At 45.0% G+C, this 20,396-nt stretch overlaps 1 protein-coding gene across 7 annotated transcripts in view; it reads left to right on the forward strand.

Moving 5' to 3' along the window:
• The window catches only part of KANK2 (KN motif and ankyrin repeat domains 2), a 99,960-nt gene that overhangs the window by 41,398 nt on the left and 38,166 nt on the right, over positions 1-20,396 (forward strand). Inside the window, exon 1 of one of the 7 annotated variants that reach the window (XM_056570481.1) lies at positions 8,399-8,630. The exons of the other annotated variants lie outside the window; for them this stretch is intronic. The gene's annotated coding sequence lies outside the window, so the exon portion shown is untranslated. Of the gene's footprint in view, positions 1-8,398; positions 8,631-20,396 lie in introns of those variants that run through there. 7 annotated transcript variants of the gene reach the window in all.

A 20,396-nucleotide genomic window follows, 5' to 3' on the forward strand; every position in this document is an offset into this window, starting at 1 on the left:
CTTTCTTCTTTTGGCCTACAATGTCTTCATCCCAACTCAGCCCCACCTGAGGACTGGATATGAGGATAGGATATGAGGACAGGATATGAGGACGGGATATGAGGACGGCATATGAGGACGGGATATGAGGACATGATATGAAGACAGGATATGAGGACAGGATATGAGGACATGATATGAGGACGGGATATGGGGACAGGATATGGGGACATGATATGAAGACAGGATATGGGGACAGGATATGAAGACAGGATATGAGGACTGCATATGAGGTCAGGATATGAGGACAGGATATGAGGACAGGATATGAGGACAGGATATGAGGACAGAATATGAGGTCGTGATATGAGGACGGGATATGAGGACGGGATATGAGGACGGGATATGAGGACATGATATGAAGACAGGATATGAGGACAGGATATGAGGACAGGATATGAGGACAGGATATGAAGACAGGATATGAGGACAGGATATGAAGACAGGATATGAGGACGGAATATGAAGAAGGGATATGAGGACGGGATATGAGGTCAGGATATAAGGACTGGATATGAGCAGGATATAAGATCGGGATATGAGAACATGATACGAGGACAGGATATGAGGATGGGATATAAGGTCAGAATATGAGGACGGGATATGAGGATGGGATTTGAGGACAGCAAATAAGGTCAAGATATGGGGACAGGATATGAGGACTGGATATGAGGTCAGGATATGAGGACGGGATATAAGGACATGATATGAAGACAGGATATGAGGACAGGATATGAGGACATGATATGAAGACAGGATATGAGGACAGGATATAAGGACATGATATGAAGACAGGATATGAGGACAGGATATGAGGACATGATATGAAGACAGGATATGAGGACAGGATATGAGGACATGATATGAAGACAGGATATGAGGACAGGATATGAGGACGGGATATGAAGACAGGATATGAGGACATGATATGAGAACATGATATGAGGATGGGATATGAAGACAGGATATGAGGACAGGATATGAGGACAGGATATGAGGACATGATATGAGGATGGGATATGAGGACATGATATGAAGACAGGATATGAGATCGGGATATATGGACGGGATATGAGGACTGGATATGAGCAGGATATAAGATCGGGATATGAGAACATGATACGAGGACAGGATATGAGGATGGGATATGAAGACAGGATTTGAGGACAGCATGGGATATAAGGTCAGGATATGAGTTTGAGATATGAGGTCAGGATATGAGGTCGGGATACGAGGACGGGATATCAGGACTGGTTGTAAGTACAAGAGGGCCTTCATATGTTGCTTTTCCTTTCCCAGGCAGTAAATATATATTTGTGGGCTTTTATTTGGATTATGGGGTATTATTTGGATACTATATATTATTTGTGGACCATATGGTAGTAGTATGTGGTCTCTATATGACAATATTATCTTGGCATTGTTTGGCAATATTATGTGGGCTCTTTAAAGGGGTTTTATGGGACTATACTTTCCACAGTCGCTGATAAGTTGTTTATTGGTGGCGCTGGGTAACTGCAGCTCAACTTCCATTTAAGTGGAAAGGAGCTGAGAGGCACTTACCTGGCACCACCACAATACAATGAACAGCGCAGGGCATCAGACAGTGTGTATTGTGCGGTGCAGGGCACCAAAAAGCAGATAGGCAGGGGTGCCGGATGTCATCACCCCCGCTGATCAGTCATTGATGGCCAGGAAAACCTATTTAAAGCAGTATTATTTGGAGGGTACATAATATTTGGTCAATATCTGGTGGTATTATGTGTGGTGTAAATAGCAGTGCGGTGTAAATAAGTATTATCTTATCAGTCACTGGTGGAATTATATGGATTAGATATAGAAGTGGGCTGGATATAGCAGTATTATATCAGCAATATATAGCAGTATTTGCTTGGCTGTAAATGACAGTATTATCTTGGTGGTATCTGACAGTAATATGTGGCCTGCATGTGGCAGTATTGTATTGGTAATATATGGTAGTAGTAGTTGGGCTGTAACTGGCGGTATCATCTTAGCACTATCTGGCTAAATATAGTAGCATTATCTTAGCACTATATGGTAGTATTAGGTGACCTGTATGCAGCAGTATCCTCTTAGCACTTTCTGTCGGTACTATATGGGCCTGCTATATAGCAGTATTATCTTGGCACTATATGGTAGTATTAGGTAAACTCTATACAGCAGTATTGTCTTAGCACTGTCTGGCAGTATTATGTTGGCTAGATACAGCTGTATTATGCTACCACCATCTGGCAGTATTATGTGGACTAAATATGGAAGTATTATCTTGGCACTATATGGTAGCATCATGTTGGCTGTATATGGCAGTATTATCTTTGCACTATATGGTAGTATTAGGTAAGCTCTATACAGCAGTATTGTCTTAGCACTGTCTGGCAGTATTATGTTGGCTAGATACAGCAGTATTATGCTACCACCATCTGGCAGTATTATGTGGGCTGAATATAGAACCATTATCTTGGCACTATATGGTAGCATCATGTTGGCTGTATATGGCAGTATTATCTTTGCACTATATGGCAGCATTAGGTAAGCTTTATACAGCAGTATTATCTTGGCAATATATGGTAGTATTAGGTAAGCTCTATACAGCAGTATTGTCTTAGCACTGTCTGGCAGTATTATGTGGACTGAATATAGAAGCATTATCTTGGCACTATATGGTAGCATCATGTTGGCTGTATATGGCAGTATTATCTTTGCATTATATGGTAGTATTAGGTAAGCTCTATACAGCAGTATCGTCTTAGCACTGTCTGGCAGTATTACGCTGGCTAGATATAGCAGTATTATGTTACCACTATCTGGCAGTATTATGTGGGCTGAATATAACTGCATTATCTTGCCATTATATTGGTGTTAGTTTAGCAGGGACCTTGTCCTTGTGTTACATTGGAGGGGTTGATATATTACAGAGAGCAGTATGGTAGCGGTGTATTATAACCACATCCATGTTATCTGAGCCGCTGTATAATGCTGTTTACGCTGCGGTGATTGATCCCTGTACAGTCTTTGCTGTGTTTCTTTTACAATTAATGGTAATTGGAATACTTCCCCTTCACCTATCCTGAGACCACCCAGACGCCAGGCTCGGGTCGGGGGTCTCCACTATTTCCTGACTTCACTAAATGATAGAAAACAAATGGTGTACACGGATATAAACCAACAATCATTCATCTGTCTGTACCATAAATGGTTAATAATGTGCCTCAAACCACTGTATCTAAGCCTTTCATGCATGAATCATGAATATACGGATATAAACCAACAATCAATTCATCTGTCTGTACCATAAATGGTTAATACTGTGCCCCAAACCACTGTATCTAAGCCTTTCATGCATGAAACATGAATACACGGATATAAACCAACAATCAATTCATCTGTCTGTACCATAAATGGTTAATAATGTGCCCCAAACCACTGTATCTAAGCCTTTCATGCACGAAACATGAATATACGGATATAAACCAACAATCAATTCATCTGTCTGTACCATAAATGGTTAATAATGTGCCCCAAACCGCTGTATCTAAGCCTTTCATGCATGAAACATGACTATACGGATATAAACCAACAATCAATTCATCTGTCTGTACCATAAATGGTTAATACTGTGCCCCAAACCACTGTATCTAAGCCTTTCTTGCATGATACCGTCTGCCGAGCTAATGTATCACAGTCTATCCTGTATGTTAACCGGCCACTGTATCCGATCCTTTATGTGTGATACCGTCTGCTAAGCTAAAAGTATCTAATTCTATAGTGCATCATACCAGCTGCTGTTTCCATACTGTTTGCTGAGCCCAGTGTATCTAAGCCCGGCTTGTGTGATACATATGCTAAGACTGGTGTTTTTTTATGCAAGATTTTGAGTGGAGCCAGTGTTTCCCAACCAGGGAGCCTCCAGCTGTTGCAAAACTACAACTCCCAGCATGCTCGGACAGCCAACGGCTGTCCGGGCATGCTGGGAGTTGTAGTTTTGCAACAGCTGGAGGCTCCCTGGTTGGGAAACACTGAGCTGAGCCATTGGGGAGATTTATCAAAACCTGCCCAGAGGAAAAGTTGCTGCGTTGCCCATAGCAACCAATCAGATAGCTTCTTTCATTTTTAAAAATGAAAGCAGCTATCTGATTGGTTGCTATGGGCAACGCAGCAACTTTTCCTCTGCACAGTGGCTATAGGCCTAAGGCTGCATTCACACCACGTTTTTGTAATAATGTTATTGATGAAAACCGGTCTAAACTGTATCAAAATGTGTGTACAAATTTTAACCCGTAAATAGTTAAAAACAGTATACAGTGGTCCCTCAACATACAATGGTAATTCGTTCCACATGAACCATCGTTAGTTGAAACCATCGTATGTTGAGGGATCCGTGCAATGAAAAGAATAGGAAGTTATACTCACCTGTCCCCGCCGCTCCGGACCACCACCTGGATGTTGCCCTCCATCGCTGTCACTGCGTCCCCAGGGTGTCCCCGCCGCTCCGGACCGTCTCTGCTGGCCGGGCACGTCGCTGTCCAATCGCCGTCATCACGTTGCTGCGCACTCCGCTCCTATTGGAGGATGGGACGGCGTGCGCGATGACGTGATGATGACGACGGAGAGCAACGGCGATGCATGGGATCCTGAAGAGGACGGTCCGGAACGTCGGGGACAGGTGAGTGATCATCACCGGACCACACGGGGCACCTTAAACGGCTATCCAGCGGCAGCTGAAGTAGTCTGCGCTGCCGGATAGCCGTTTATGCGATGGCCCTGACATACAAAAAAGCATCGTATGTTGAAATGATCGTATGTTGGGGCCATCGTAGGTCGGGGGGGGGGTCACTGTATAATTTAAAAAATAATATCCAGTTGCATCCGTTTTTTTAAGAAAAAACTTATACGTTTTTAACTTTTCACTCCATTATGAATAAAGTTTTATTTGTTTGATTGAAATTCCAAGAAAAAAAACTGTGCAAAGTCAAAAACCGTATGGTGAAAACCGGATGGAACCGCACGCACATACACTTCTGTACGGTTCCCATTGACTCCCATGTTAAAAAAAAAAAAGTATACAGTTTTAGGCTGGGTTCACACTACGTTTTGTCCCATACGGGAGCGCATACGGCAGGGGGGAGCTAAAAGCTCGCGCTCCCGTATGTGACCGTATGCGCTCCCGTATGCCATTCATTTCAATGAGCCGACCGGAGTGAAACGTTCGGTCCGGTCGGCTCATTTTTGCGCCGTATGCGCTTTTACAACCGGACCTAAAACTGTGGTCAACCACGGTTTTAGGTCCGGTTGTAAAAGCGCATACGGCGCAAAAATGAGCCGACCGGACCGAACGTTTCACTCCGGTCGGCTCATTGAAATGAATGACATACGGGAGCGCATACGAAGGCATACGGGAGCGCGAGCTTTTAGCTCCCCCCTGCCGTATGCGCTCCCGTATGGGACAAAACGTAGTGTGAACCCAGCCTAATACGGTTTTTCACCCGGACCAAAAACCGTGGTTGGCTACAGTTTTGGGTACGGGGAAAAAAACTGACAAAACCTTACAGGATGCAAAACGGACACAACCTGATGCATATTTTGGCGTACGGTTTTCAATGGAGAGTCAGTGCATATGGTTTTCAATACGGTTCTGTACGTTTTTCACATTGAAAACATATATGGGAACTGTATTGCGAAAACGTGGTGTGATCCCAGCCTTATATGTGTCTACTGAGCTGAAGTATCTAAACCAAGAGTACCTAAAAAGTGCCACAATACAGTGCTCAAATTATAGTACCGTACAGTACCCTCATATTACCATCGTACAGCGCTTACAGGGCGCCATGTTCTATATAGTGTGGGAGGGGAGGATATGGGGGGCACCATGTACATGGTGTTATATACAGTATATGTTGCTATATGTAGGTGGTGCTATATACAGTATATGTTGCTATATGTAAGTGGTGCTATATACAGTATATGTTGCTATATGTAAGTGGTGCTATATACAGTACATGGTGCTATATACAGTACCGTATATGGTGCTATATGTAAGTGGTGCTATATACAGTACATGGTGCTATATGTAAGTGGTACTATATACAGTATATGTTGCTATATGTAAGTGGTGCTATATACAGTACATGGCGCTATACACAGTATATGGTGCTATATGTAAGTGGTGCTATATACAGTACATGGTGCTATATGTAAGTGGTGCTATATACAGTATATGTTGCTATATGTAAGTGGTGCTATATACAGTATATGTTGCTATATGTAAGTGGTGCTATATACAGTACATGGCGCTATACACAGTATATGGTGCTATAAGTAAATGGTGCTATATACAGTACATGGTGCTATATGTAAGTGGTGCTATATACAGTATATGTTGCTATATGTAAGTGGTGCTATATACAGTACATGGCGCTATACACAGTATATGGTGCTATAAGTAAGTGGTGCTATATACAGTACATGGTGCTATATGTAAGTGGTACTATATACAGTATATGTTGCTATATGTAAGTGGTACTATATACAGTATATGTTGCTATATGTAAGTGGTGCTATATACAGTACATGGTGCTATATGTAAGTGGTACTATATACAGTATATGTTGCTATATGTAAGTGGTGCTATATACAGTACATGGTGCTATATGTAAGTGGTACTATATACAGTATATGTTGCTATATGTAAGTGGTGCTATATACAGTACATGGCGCTATACACAGTATATGGTGCTATAAGTAAGTGGTGCTATATACAGTACATGGTGCTATATGTAAGTGGTGCTATATACAGTATATGTTGCTATATACAGTACATGGTGCTATACACAGTACATGGTGCTATAAGTAAGTGGTGCTATATACAGTACATGGTGCTATATGTAAGTGGTACTATATACAGTATATGTTGCTATATGTAAGTGGTGCTATATACAGTACATGGTGCTATATGTAAGTGGTACTATATACAGTATATGTTGCTATATGTAAGTGGTGCTATATACAGTACATGGCGCTATACACAGTATATGGTGCTATAAGTAAGTGGTGCTATATACAGTACATGGTGCTATATGTAAGTGGTGCTATATACAGTATATGTTGCTATATACAGTACATGGCGCTATATGTAAGTGGTGCTATATACAGTATATGTTGCTATATGTAAGTGGTGCTATATACAGTACATGGCGCTATACACAGTACATGGTGCTATAAGTAAGTGGTGCTATATACAGTACATGACGCTATACACAGTACATGGTGCTATAAGTAAGTGGTGCTATATACAGTACATGGTGCTATATACAGTACATGGCGCTATACACAGTATATGGTGCTATATGTAAGTGGTGCTATATACAGTACATGGTGCTATATACAGTACATGGCGCTATACACAGTACATGGTGCTATAAGTAAGTGGTGCTATATACAGTATATGTTGCTATATGTAAGTGGTGCTATATACAGTACATGGCGCTATACACAGTACATGGTGCTATAAGTAAGTGGTGCTATATACAGTATATGTTGCTATATGTAAGTGGTGCTATATACAGTACATGGCGCTATACACAGTATATGGTGCTATAAGTAAGTGGTGCTATATACAGTACATGGTGCTATATACAGTACATGGCGCTATACACAGTACATGGTGCTATAAGTAAGTGGTGCTATATACAGTACATGGTGCTATATACAGTACATGGTGCTATACACAGTATATGGTGCTATAAGTAAGTGGTGCTATATACAGTACATGGCGCTATACACAGTATATGGTGCTATAAGTAAGTGGTGCTATATACAGTACATGGTGCTATATACAGTACATGGCGCTATACACAGTACATGGTGCTATAAGTAAGTGGTGCTATATACAGTACATGGCGCTATACACAGTATATGGTGCTATAAGTAAGTGGTGCTATATACAGTACATGGCGCTATACACAGTACATGGTGCTATAAGTAAGTGGTGCTATATACAGTACATGGTGCTATATGTAAGTGGTGCTATATACAGTATATGGTGCTATATACAGTATATGTTGCTATATGTAAGTGGTGCTATATACAGTACATGGCGCTATACACAGTATATGGTGCTATAAGTAAGTGGTGCTATATACAGTACATGGCGCTATACACAGTATATGGTGCTATAAGTAAGTGGTGCTATATACAGTACATGGCGCTATACACAGTACATGGTGCTATAAGTAAGTGGTGCTATATACTGGCCCTAGTCTATATCATCTTGCAGGACATGGCAGGGTACACCGCAGAGCCATCAGATACCCAAGATCTAGAAATCTGGGTAGACGATAGGGAGGATTTCCTTGTCAGACAAGGACGCTGTGTTCTAGATGTTCCGATTTGCTGCAGTTCAGGCAGAAAAATTCCATTTTCCTTGTTTGTAATATGACTTGAGATGAGAATGAAGAGTCAGGCGGTGTGAGGAGAGGGACACAGCTAAAAATACTCATCCCATACTGCAGCAGCTACACAGCCGGCTCCACACTACATCCCTGCAGCTGGAGGACTGGAGGAATAGCAGAGAGGTAAGATGGGGAGTAGTGGTAGAGCATTGTATGTGGAGACTATACTGGAATAGCAGAGTACAGGGAGTAGTGATAGAGCATTGTATGTGGAGACTATACTGGAATAGCAGAGTACAGGGAGTAGTGATAGAGCATTGTATGTGGAGACTATACTGGAATAGTAGAGTACAGGGAGGTAGTGATAGAGCATTGTATGTGGAGACTATACTGGAATAGCAGAGTACAGGGAGTAGTGATAGAGCATTGTATGTGGAGACTATACTGGAATAGTAGAGTACAGGGAGGTAGTGATAGAGCATTGTATGTGGAGACTATACTGGAATAGCAGAGTACAGGGAGTAGTGATAGAGCATTGTATGTGGAGACTATACTGGAATAGTAGAGTACAGGGAGTAGTGATAGAGCATTGTATGTGGAGACTATACTGGAATAGTAGAGTACAGGGAGGTAGTGATAGAGCATTGTGTGTAGAGACTATACTGGAATAGCAGAGTACAGGGAGGTAGTGATAGAGCATTGTATGTGGAGACTATACTGGAATAGTAGAGTACAGGGAGTAATGATAGAGCATTGTATGTAGAGACTATACTGGAATAGTAGAGTACAGGGAGGTAGTGATAGAGCATTGTATGTGGAGACTATACTGGAATAGCAGAGTACAGGGGGTAGTGATAGAGCATTGTATGTGGAGACTATACTGGAATAGCAGAGTACAGGGGGTAGTGATAGAGCATTGTATGTCGAAACTATACTGGAATAGTAGAGTACAGGGGGTAGTGATAGAGCATTGTATGTGGAGACTATACTGGAATAGCAGAGTACAGGGAGTAGTGACAGAGCATTGTGTGTAGAGACTATACTGGAATAGCAGAGTACAGGGAGGTAGTGATAGAGCATTGTATGTGGAGACTATACTGGAATAGCAGAGTACAGGGAGTAGTGACAGAGCATTGTGTGTAGAGACTATACTGGAATAGCAGAGTACAGGGGGTAGTGATAGAGCATTGTGTGTAGAGACTATACTGGAATAGTAGAGTACAGGGAGTAATGATAGAGCATTGTGTGTAGAGACTATACTGGAATAGCAGAGTACAGGGAGTAGTGATAGAGCATTGTATGTGGAGACTATGCTGGAATAGCAGAGTACAGGGAGTAGTGATAGAGCATTGTATGTGGAGACTATACTAGAATAGCAGAGTACAGGGAGTAGTGACAGAGCATTGTGTGTAGAGACTATACTGGAATAGCAGAGTACAGGGAGTAATGATAGAGCATTGTATGTGGAGACTATACTGGAATAGCAGAGTACAGGGAGTAATGATAGAGCATTGTGTGTAGAGACTATACTGGAATAGCAGAGTACAGGGAGTAGTGATAGAGCATTGTATGTGGAGCCTATACTGGAATAGCAGAGTACAGGGAGTAGTGATAGAGCATTGTATGTGGAGACTATACTGGAATAGTAGAGTACAGGGAGTAGTGACAGAGCATTGTGTGTAGAGACTATACTGGAATAGCAGAGTACAGGGAGTAGTGATAGAGCATTGTATGTGGAGACTATACTGGAATAGTAGAGTACAGGGAGAAGTGATAGAGCATTGTATGTGGAGACTATACTGGAATAGCAGAGTACAGGGAGTAGTGATAGAGCATTGTATGTGGAGACTATACTGGAATAGCAGAGTACAGGGAGTAGTGATAGAGCATTGTATGTGGAGACTATACCGGAATAGCAGAGTACAGGGAGTAGTGATAGAGCATTGTATGTGGAGACTATACTGGAATAGCAGAGTACAGGTGTTACACCGAGCGCTCCGGGTCCCCACTCCTCCCCGGAGCGCTCGCAGCATCCTCGCAATTGCAGCGCCCCGGTCAGACCTGCTGACCGGGTGCGCTGCAATATCTCTCCCAGCCGGGATGCGATTCGCGACGCGGGAGGCGCCCGCTCGCGATGCACGTCCCGGCTCCCGTACCTGACCCGTTCCCCGTCTGTCTTGTCCCGGCGCGCGCGGCCCCGCTCCCTAGGGCGCGCGCGCGCCGGGTCTCTGCAATTTAAAGGGCCACTGCGCCACTGATTGGCGCAGCAGGCCTAATCAGTGTTATCACCTGTGCACTCCCTACTTATACCTCACTTCCCCTGCACTCCCTCGCCGGATCTTGTTGCCATTGTGCCAGTGAAAGCGTTTCCTTGTGTGTTCCTAGCCTGTGTTCCAGACCTCCTGCCGTTGCCCCTGACTACGATCCTTGCTGCCTGCCCCGACCTTCTGCTACGTCCGACCTTGCTCTTGTCTACTCCCCTGTACCGCGCTTTTCTCAGCAGTCAGAGAGGTTGAGCCGTTGCTAGTGGATACGACCTGGTTGCTACCGCCGCTGCAAGACCATCCCGCTTTGCGGCGGGCTCTGGTGAATACCAGTAGCAACTTAGAACCGGTCCACCGACACGGTCCACGCCAATCCCTCTCTGACACAGAGGATCCACCTCCTGCCAGCCGAATCGTGACAGTAGATCCGGCCATGGATCCCGCTGAAGTCCCGCTGCCAGTTGTCGCCGACCTCACCACGGTGGTCGCCCAGCAGTCGCAACAGATAGCGCAACAAGGCCACCAGCTGTCTCAACTGACCGTGATGCTACAGCAGCTACTACCACAGCTTCAGCAATCATCTCCTCCGCCAGCTCCTGCACCTCCTCCGCAGCGAGTGGCCGCTTCAGGCCTACGATTATCCTTGCCGGATAAATTTGATGGGGACTCTAAGTTTTGCCGTGGTTTCCTTTCGCTATGTTCCCTGCACTTGGAGATGATGTCGGACCAGTTTCCTACTGAAAGGTCTAAGGTGGCTTTCGTAGTCAGCCTTCTGTCTGGGAAAGCTCTGTCATGGGCCACACCGCTCTGGGACCGCAATGACCCCGTCACTGCCTCTGTACACTCCTTCTTCACGGAGATTCGAAGTGTCTTTGAGGAACCTGCCCGAGCCTCTTCTGCTGAGACTGCCCTGCTGAACCTGGTCCAGGGTAATTCTTCCGTTGGCGAGTACGCCGTACAATTCCGTACTCTTGCTTCTGAATTATCCTGGAATAACGAGGCCCTCTGCGCGACCTTTAAGAAAGGCCTATCCAGTAACATCAAAGATGTGCTGGCCGCACGAGAAATTCCTGCTAACCTGCATGAACTTATTCATCTTGCCACCCGCATTGACATGCGTTTTTCCGAAAGGCGTCAGGAGCTCCGCCAGGATATGGACTTTGTTCGCACGAGGCGGTTTCTCTCCCCGGCTCCTCTCTCCTCTGGTCCCCTGCAATCCGTTCCTGTGCCTCCCGCCGTGGAGGCTATGCAAGTTGACCGGTCTCGCTTGACACCTCAAGAGAGGACACGACGCCGCATGGAGAACCTATGCCTGTACTGTGCCGGTACCGAACACTTCCTGAAGGATTGTCCTATCCGTCCTCCCCGCCAGGAAAGACGTACGCTGACTCCGCACAAAGGTGAGACAGTCCTTGATGTCAACTCTGCTTCTCCACGTCTTACTGTGCCTGTGCGGATATCTGCCTCTACCTTCTCCTTCTCTACTATGGCCTTCTTGGATTCCGGATCTGCAGGAAATTTTATTTTGGCCTCTCTCATCAACAGGTTCAACATCCCGGTGACCAATCTCGCCAGACCCCTCTACATCAATTCTGTTAACAATGAAAGATTGGACTGTACCGTGCGTTACCGCACGGAACCTCTCCTAATGTGCATCGGACCTCATCACGAAAAAATTGAATTTTTGGTCCTCTCCAACTGCACTTCAGAAATTCTTCTTGGATTACCGTGGCTTCAACGCCATTCCCCAACCCTTGATTGGTCCACAGGAGAGATCAAGAACTGGGGTACTTTTTGTCTCAAGGACTGTCTCAAACCGGTTCCCAGTACTCCCTGTCGTGACCCTGTGGTTCCCCCGGTATCTGGTCTTCCTAAGGCCTATCTGGACTATGCTGATGTTTTTTGCAAAAAACAAGCAGAGACTTCGCCTCCTCACAGGCCTTATGACTGTCCTATTGACCTCCTCCCGGGTACTACTCCACCCCGGGGCAGAATCTATCCTCTGTCTGCTCCAGAGACTCTTGCCATGTCGGAGTACATCCAGGAGAATTTAAAAAAGGGGTTTATCTGCAAGTCCTCCACTCCTGCCGGAGCTGGATTTTTTTTTGTGTCCAAAAAAGATGGCTCCCTACGCCCTTGCATTGATTACCGCGGACTTAATAAAATCACGGTAAAAAACCGCTACCCCTTACCCCTTATATCGGAACTCTTTGATCGTCTACAAGGCGCCCACATCTTTACCAAGCTGGACTTAAGAGGTGCTTATAATCTCATCCGCATCAGGGAGGGGGACGAATGGAAGACGGCATTTAACACCAGAGATGGACACTTTGAGTATCTGGTCATGCCCTTTGGCCTGTGCAACGCCCCTGCCGTCTTCCAAGACTTTGTTAATGACATTTTTCGTGATCTCCTATATACCTGTGTTGTGGTTTACCTGGACGATATTCTGATTTTTTCTGCCAACTTAGAAGAACACCGCCAGCATGTCCGCATGGTTCTTCAGAGACTTCGAGACAATCAACTTTATGCCAAAATGAAGAAATGTCTGTTTGAATGTCAATCTCTTCCTTTCCTAGGATACTTGGTCTCTGGCCAGGGACTACAAATGGACCCAGATAAACTATCTGCCGTGTTAGATTGGCCACGCCCCTCCGGACTCCGTGCTATCCAACGTTTTTTGGGGTTCGCCAATTATTACAGACAGTTTATTCCACACTTCTCCACTATTGTGACTCCTATCGTGGCTTTAACCAAGAAGAATGCCAATCCCAAGTCCTGGTCTCCCCAAGCGGAAGACGCATTTAAACATCTCAAGTCTGCCTTTTCTTCTGCTCCCGTGCTCTCCAGACCTGACCCATCTAAACCCTTCCTATTGGAGGTAGATGCCTCCTCAGTGGAAGCTGGAGCAGTTCTTCTACAAAAAAATTCTTCCGGGCATGCTGTGACTTGTAGGTTTTTTTCTAGGACCTTCTCTCCGGCGGAGAAAAACTACTCCATCGGGGATCGAGAACTACTGGCCATTAAATTGGCGCTTGAGGAATGGAGGCACCTGCTGGAGGGATCAAAATATCCAGTTACTATATACACTGATCACAAGATTCTCTCTCCTATATCCAGTCTGCCCAACGACTGAACCCTCGCCAGGCTAGGTGGTCGTTGTTCTTTGCCCGTTTTAACTTTGAAATCCATTTTCGCCCTGCTGACAAGAACATTAGGGCCGATGCCCTCTCTCGTTCTTCTGATGCCTCTGAAGTAGAGGTCTCTCCGCAACACATCATTCCTCCTGACTGTCTGATCTCCACTTCTCCAGCCTCCATCAGGCAAACTCCTCCAGGGAAGACCTTCGTTTCTCCACGCCAGCGTCTCGGGATTCTCAAATGGGGACACTCCTCCCACCTCGCTGGCCATGCGGGCATCAAAATATCCTTTCAACTCATCTCTCCATTTTATTGGTGGCCGACTCTGGAGACTGATGTTGTTGATTTTGTGCGGGCCTGTACTGTCTGTGCCCGGGATAAGACTCCTCGCCAGAAGCCTGCTGGTCTCCTTCATCCTCTGCCTGTTCCTGAACAGCCTTGGTCACAAATTGGTATGGACTTTATTACGGACTTGCCCTCATCCCATGGCAACACCGTTGTTTGGGTGGTCGTTGATCGATTTTCCAAGATGGCACATTTTATTCCTCTTCCTGGTCTTCCTTCAGCGCCTCAGTTGGCAAAGCAATTTTTTATACACATTTTTCGCCTTCACGGTTTGCCCACGCAGATCGTCTCAGATAGAGGCGTTCAATTTGTGTCTAAATTCTGGAGGGCCCTCTTTAAACAGCTCAAGATCAAATTAAACTTCTCTTCTTCTTATCATCCCCAATCCAATGGGCAAGTAGAAAGAATTAACCAGGTCCTGGGTGACTATTTACGGCATTTTGTTTCCTCCCGCCAGGATGACTGGGCAGATCTTCTACCATGGGCCGAATTCTCATACAACTTCAGAGTCTCCGAATCTTCTGGTAAATCCCCATTTTTCGTGGTGTACGGCCGTCACCCTCTTCCCCCCCTCCCTACTCCCTTGCCCTCTGGTTTGCCCGCTGTGGATGAAGTGACTCGTGATCTTTCCACCATATGGAAAGAGACCCAAAATTCTCTTTTACAGGCTTCATCCCGGATGAAAAAATTTGCTGATAAAAAGAGAAGAACTCCCCCCATTTTTGCTCCCGGAGACAAGGTATGGCTCTCCGCTAAATATGTCCGCTTTCGTGTCCCCAGTTACAAACTGGGACCACACTATCTTGGTCCCTTTAAAATTTTGTGCCAGATTAACCCTGTCTCTTACAAACTTCTTCTTCCTCCTTCTCTCCGTATTCCCAATGCCTTCCATGTTTCTCTCCTTAAACCACTCATCATTAACCGCTTCTCTCCCAAAGTTGTTTCTCCTACTCCTGTTTCCGGTTCGTCTGACGTCTTTTCTGTGAAGGAGATTCTAGCCTCCAAGATCGTCAGAGGTAAAAAAAAAATTTGGGTGGATTGGGAGAACTGTGGCCCAGAGGAGAGATCTTGGGAACCTGAGGACAACATCCTAGACAAAAGTCTTGTCCTCAGGTTCTCAGGCTCTAAGAAGAGGGGGAGACCCAAGGGGGGGGGTACTGTTACACCGAGCGCTCCGGGTCCCCGCTCCTCCCCGGAGCGCTCGCAGCATCCTCTCATTCGCAGCGCCCCGGTCAGACCTGCTGACCGGGTGCGCTGCAATATCTCTCCCAGCCGGGATGCGATTCACGACGCGGGAGGCGCCCGCTCGCGATGCGCGTCCCGGCTCCCGTACCTGACCCGTTCCCCGTCTGTCTTGTCCCGGCGCGCGTGGCCCCGCTCCTTAGGGCGCGCGCCGGGTCTCTGCAATTTAAAGGGCCACTGCGCCACTGATTGGCGCAGCAGGCCTAATCAGTGTTATCACCTGTGCACTCCCTACTTATACCTCACTTCCCCTGCACTCCCTCGCCGGATCTTGTTGCCATTGTGCCAGTGAAAGCGTTTCCTTGTGTGTTCCTAGCCTGTGTTCCAGACCTCCTGCCATTGCCCCTGACTACGATCCTTGCTGCCTGCCCTGACCTTCTGCTACGTCCGACCTTGCTCTTGTCTACTCCCTTGTACAGCGCCTATCTTCAGCCGTCAGAGAGGTTGAGCCGTTGCTGGTGGATACGACCTGGTTGCTACCGCCGCTGCAAGACCATCCCGCTTTGCGGCGGGCTCTGGTGAATACCAGTAGCAACTTAGAACCGGTCCACCGACACGGTCCACGCCAATCCCTCTCTGGCACAGAGGATCCACCTCCAGCCAGCCGAATCGTGACAACAGGGAGTAGTGATAGAGCATTGTATGTGGAGACTATACTGGAATAGCAGAGTACAGGGAGTAGTGATAGAGCATTGTATGTAGAGACTATACTGGAATAGCAGAGTACAGGGGGTAGTGATAGAGCATTGTATGTGGAGACTATACTGGAATAGCAGAGTACAGGGAGTAGTGATAGAGCATTGTATGTGGAGACTGTACTGGAATAGCAGAGTACAGGGGGTAGTGATAGAGCATTGTATGTGGAGACTATACTGGAATAGCAGAGTACAGGGGGTAGTGATAGAGCATTGTATGTGGAGACTATACTGGAATAGCAGGGTACAGGGAGTAGTGATAGAGCATTGTATGTAGAGACTATACTGGAATAGCAGAGTACAGGGGGGTAGTGATAGAGCATTGTATGTGGAGACTATACTGGAATAGCAGAGTACAGGGGGTAGTGATAGAGCATTGTATGTGGAGACTATACTGGAATAGCAGAGTACAGGGAGTAGTGATAGAGCATTGTATGTGGAGACTATACTGGAATAGCAGAGTACAGGGAGTAATGATAGAGCATTGTATGTAGAGACTATACTGGAATAGTAGAGTACAGGGAGTAGTGATAGAGCATTGTATGTAGAGACTATACTGGAATAGCAGAATACAGGGAGTAGTGATAGAGCATTGTATGTGGAGACTATACTGGAATAGCAGAGCACAGGGGGTAGTGATAGAGCACTGTATGTAGAGACTATACTGGAATAGCAGAGTACAGGGAGTAGTGATAGAGCATTGTATGTAGAGACTATACTGGAATAGCAGAGTACAGGGAGTAGTGATAGAGTATTGTATGTGGAGACTATACTGGAATAGCAGAGTACAGGGAGTAGTGATAGATCATTGTATGTAGAGACTATACTGGAATAGCAGAGTACAGGGAGTAGTGATAGAGCATTGTATGTAGAGACTATACTGGAATAGCAGAGTACAGGGAGAAGTGATAGAGCATTGTATGTGGAGACTATACTGGAATAGTAGAGTACAGGGAGTAGTGATAGAGCATTGTATGTGGAGACTATACTGGAATAGCAGAGTACAGGGAGTAGTGATAGAGCATTGTATGTGGAGACTATACTGGAATAGTAGAGTACAGGGAGTAGTGATAGAGCATTGTATGTGGAGACTATACTGGAATAGCAGAGTACAGGGACCAGTGATAGAGCATTGTATGTGGAGACTATACTGGAATAGCAGAGTACAGGGGGTAGTGATAGAGCATTGTATGTGGAGACTATACTGGAATAGCAGAGTACAGGGAGTAGTGATAGAGCATTGTATGTAGAGACTATACTGGAATAGCAGAGTACAGGGGGTAGTGATAGAGCATTGTATGTAGAGACTATACTGGAATAGCAGAGTACAGGGGGTAATGATAGAGCATTGTATGTGGAGACTATACTGGAATAGCAGAGTACAGGGGGTAATGATAGAGCATTGTATGTGGAGACTATACTGGAATAACAGAGTACAGGGGGTAATGATAGAGCATTGTATGTGGAGACTATACTGGAATAGCAGAGTACAGGGAGTAGTGATAGAGCATTGTATGTGGAGACTATACTGGAATAGCAGAGTACAGGGAGTAGTGATAGAGCATTGTATGTAGAGACTATACTGGAATAGCAGAGTACAGGGAGTAGTGATAGAGCATTGTATGTAGAGACTATACTGGAATAGCAGAGTACAGGGAGTAATGATAGAGCATTGTATGAGGAGACTATACTGGAATAGCAGAGTACAGGGGGTAATGATAGAGCATTGTATGTAGAGACTATACTGGAATAGCAGAGTACAGGGGGTAGTGATAGAGCATTGTATGTGGAGACTATACTGGATTAGCAGAGTACTGGGAGTAGTGATAGAGCATTGTATGTGGAGACTATACTGGAATAGCAGAGTACAGGGAGTAGTGATAGAGCATTGTATGTAGAGACTATACTGGAATAGCAGAGTGCAGGGGCCAGTGATAGAGCATTGTATGTAGAGACTATACTGGAATAGCAGAGTACAGGGAGTAGTGATAGAGCATTGTATGTAGAGACTATACTGGAATAGCAGAGTACAGGGAGACGTGATAGAGCATTGTATGTAGAGACTATACTGGAATAGTAGAGTACAGGGGGTAGTGATAGAGCATTGTATGTAGAGACTATACTGGAATAGCAGAGTACAGGGAGACGTGATAGAGCATTGTATGTGGAGACTATACTGGAATAGCAGAGTACAGGGAGTAGTGATAGAGCATTGTATGTGGAGACTATACTGGAATAGCAGAGTACAGGGGCCAGTGATAGAGCATTGTATGTAGAGACTATACTGGAATAGCAGAGTACAGGGAGTAATGATAGAGCATTGTATGTGGAGACTATACTGGAATAGCAGAGTACAGGGAGTAGTGATAGAGCATTGTATGTAGAGACTATACTGGAATAGCAGAGTACAGGGAGTAGTGATAGAGCATTGTATGTAGAGACTATACTGGAATAGCAGAGTACAGGGGGTAATGATAGAGCATTGTATGTAGAGACTATACTGGAATAGCAGAGTACAGGGGGTAGTGATAGAGCATTGTATGTGGAGACTATACTGGATTAGCAGAGTACTGGGAGTAGTGATAGAGCATTGTATGTGGAGACTATACTGGAATAGCAGAGTACAGGGAGTAGTGATAGAGCATTGTATGTAGAGACTATACTGGAATAGCAGAGTACAGGGACCAGTGATAGAGCATTGTATGTAGAGACTATACTGGAATAGCAGAGTACAGGGAGTAATGATAGAGCATTGTATGTGGAGACTATACTGGAATAGCAGAGTACAGGGAGTAGTGATAGAGCATTGTATGTAGAGACTATACTGGAATAGCAGAGTACAGGGAGTAGTGATAGAGCATTGTATGTGGAGACTATACTGGAATAGTAGAGTACAGGGGGTAGTGATAGAGCATTGTATGTAGAGACTATACTGGAATAGCAGAGCACAGGGAGTAGTGATAGAGCATTGTATGTGGAGACTATACTGGAATAGCAGAGTACAGGGGGTAGTGACAGAGCATTGTATGTGGAGACTATACTGGAATAGCAGAGTACAGGTAGTAGTGATAGAGCATTGTATGTGGAGACTATACTGGAATAGCAGAGTACAGGGAGTAGTGATAGAGCATTGTATGTGGAGACTATACTGGAATAGCAGATACAGGGACCAGTGATAGAGCATTGTATGTAGAGACTATACTGGAATAGCAGAGTACAGGGAGTAGTGATAGAGCATTGTATGTGGAGACTATACTGGAATAGCAGAGTACAGGGGGTAGTGATAGAGCATTGTATGTAGAGACTATACTGGAATAGCAGAGTACAGGGGGTAGTGATAGAGCATTGTATGTGGAGACTATACTGGAATAGTAGAGTACAGGGAGTAGTGATAGAGCATTGTATGTGGATACTATACTGGAATAGCAGAGTACAGGGAGTAGTGATAGAGCATTGTATGTGGAGACTATACTGGAATAGCAGAGTACAGGGGGTAGTGATAGAGCATTGTATGTAGAGACTATACTGGAATAGCAGAGTACAGGGGGTAGTGATAGAGCATTGTATGTGGAGACTATACTGGAATAGTAGAGTACAGGGAGTAGTGATAGAGCATTGTATGTGGATACTATACTGGAATAGCAGAGTACAGGGAGTAGTGATAGAGCATTGTATGTGGAGACTATACTGGATTAGCAGAGTACTGGGAGTAGTGATAGAGCATTGTGTGTAGAGACTGTACTGGTATAGCAGAGTACAGGGAGTAGTGATAGAGCATTGTATGTAGAGACTGTACTGGTATAGCAGAGTACAGGGAGTAGTGATAGAGCATTGTATGTAGAGACTATACTGGAATAGCAGAGTACAGGGGGTAGTGATAGAGCATTGTATGTGGAGACTATACTGGAATAGCAGAGTACAGGGAGTAGTGATAGAGCATTGTATGTGGAGACTATACTGGAATAGCAGAGTACAGGGAGTAGTGATAGAGCATTGTATGTGGAGACTATACTGGAATAGCAGAGTACAGGGGGTAGTGATAGAGCATTGTATGTGGAGACTATACTGGAATAGCAGAGCACAGGGAGTAGTGATAGAGCATTGTATGTAGAGACTATACTGGAATAGCAGAGTACAGGGGGTAGTGATAGAGCATTGTATGTGGAGACTATACTGGAATAGCAGAGTACAGGGAGTAGTGATAGAGCATTGTATGTGGAGACTATACTGGAATAGCAGAGTACAGGGAGTAGTGATAGAGCA

This window comes from Hyla sarda, chromosome 4, assembly GCF_029499605.1.
Source record: "Hyla sarda isolate aHylSar1 chromosome 4, aHylSar1.hap1, whole genome shotgun sequence".
NCBI classification, from domain to species: Eukaryota; Metazoa; Chordata; class Amphibia; order Anura; family Hylidae; genus Hyla; species Hyla sarda.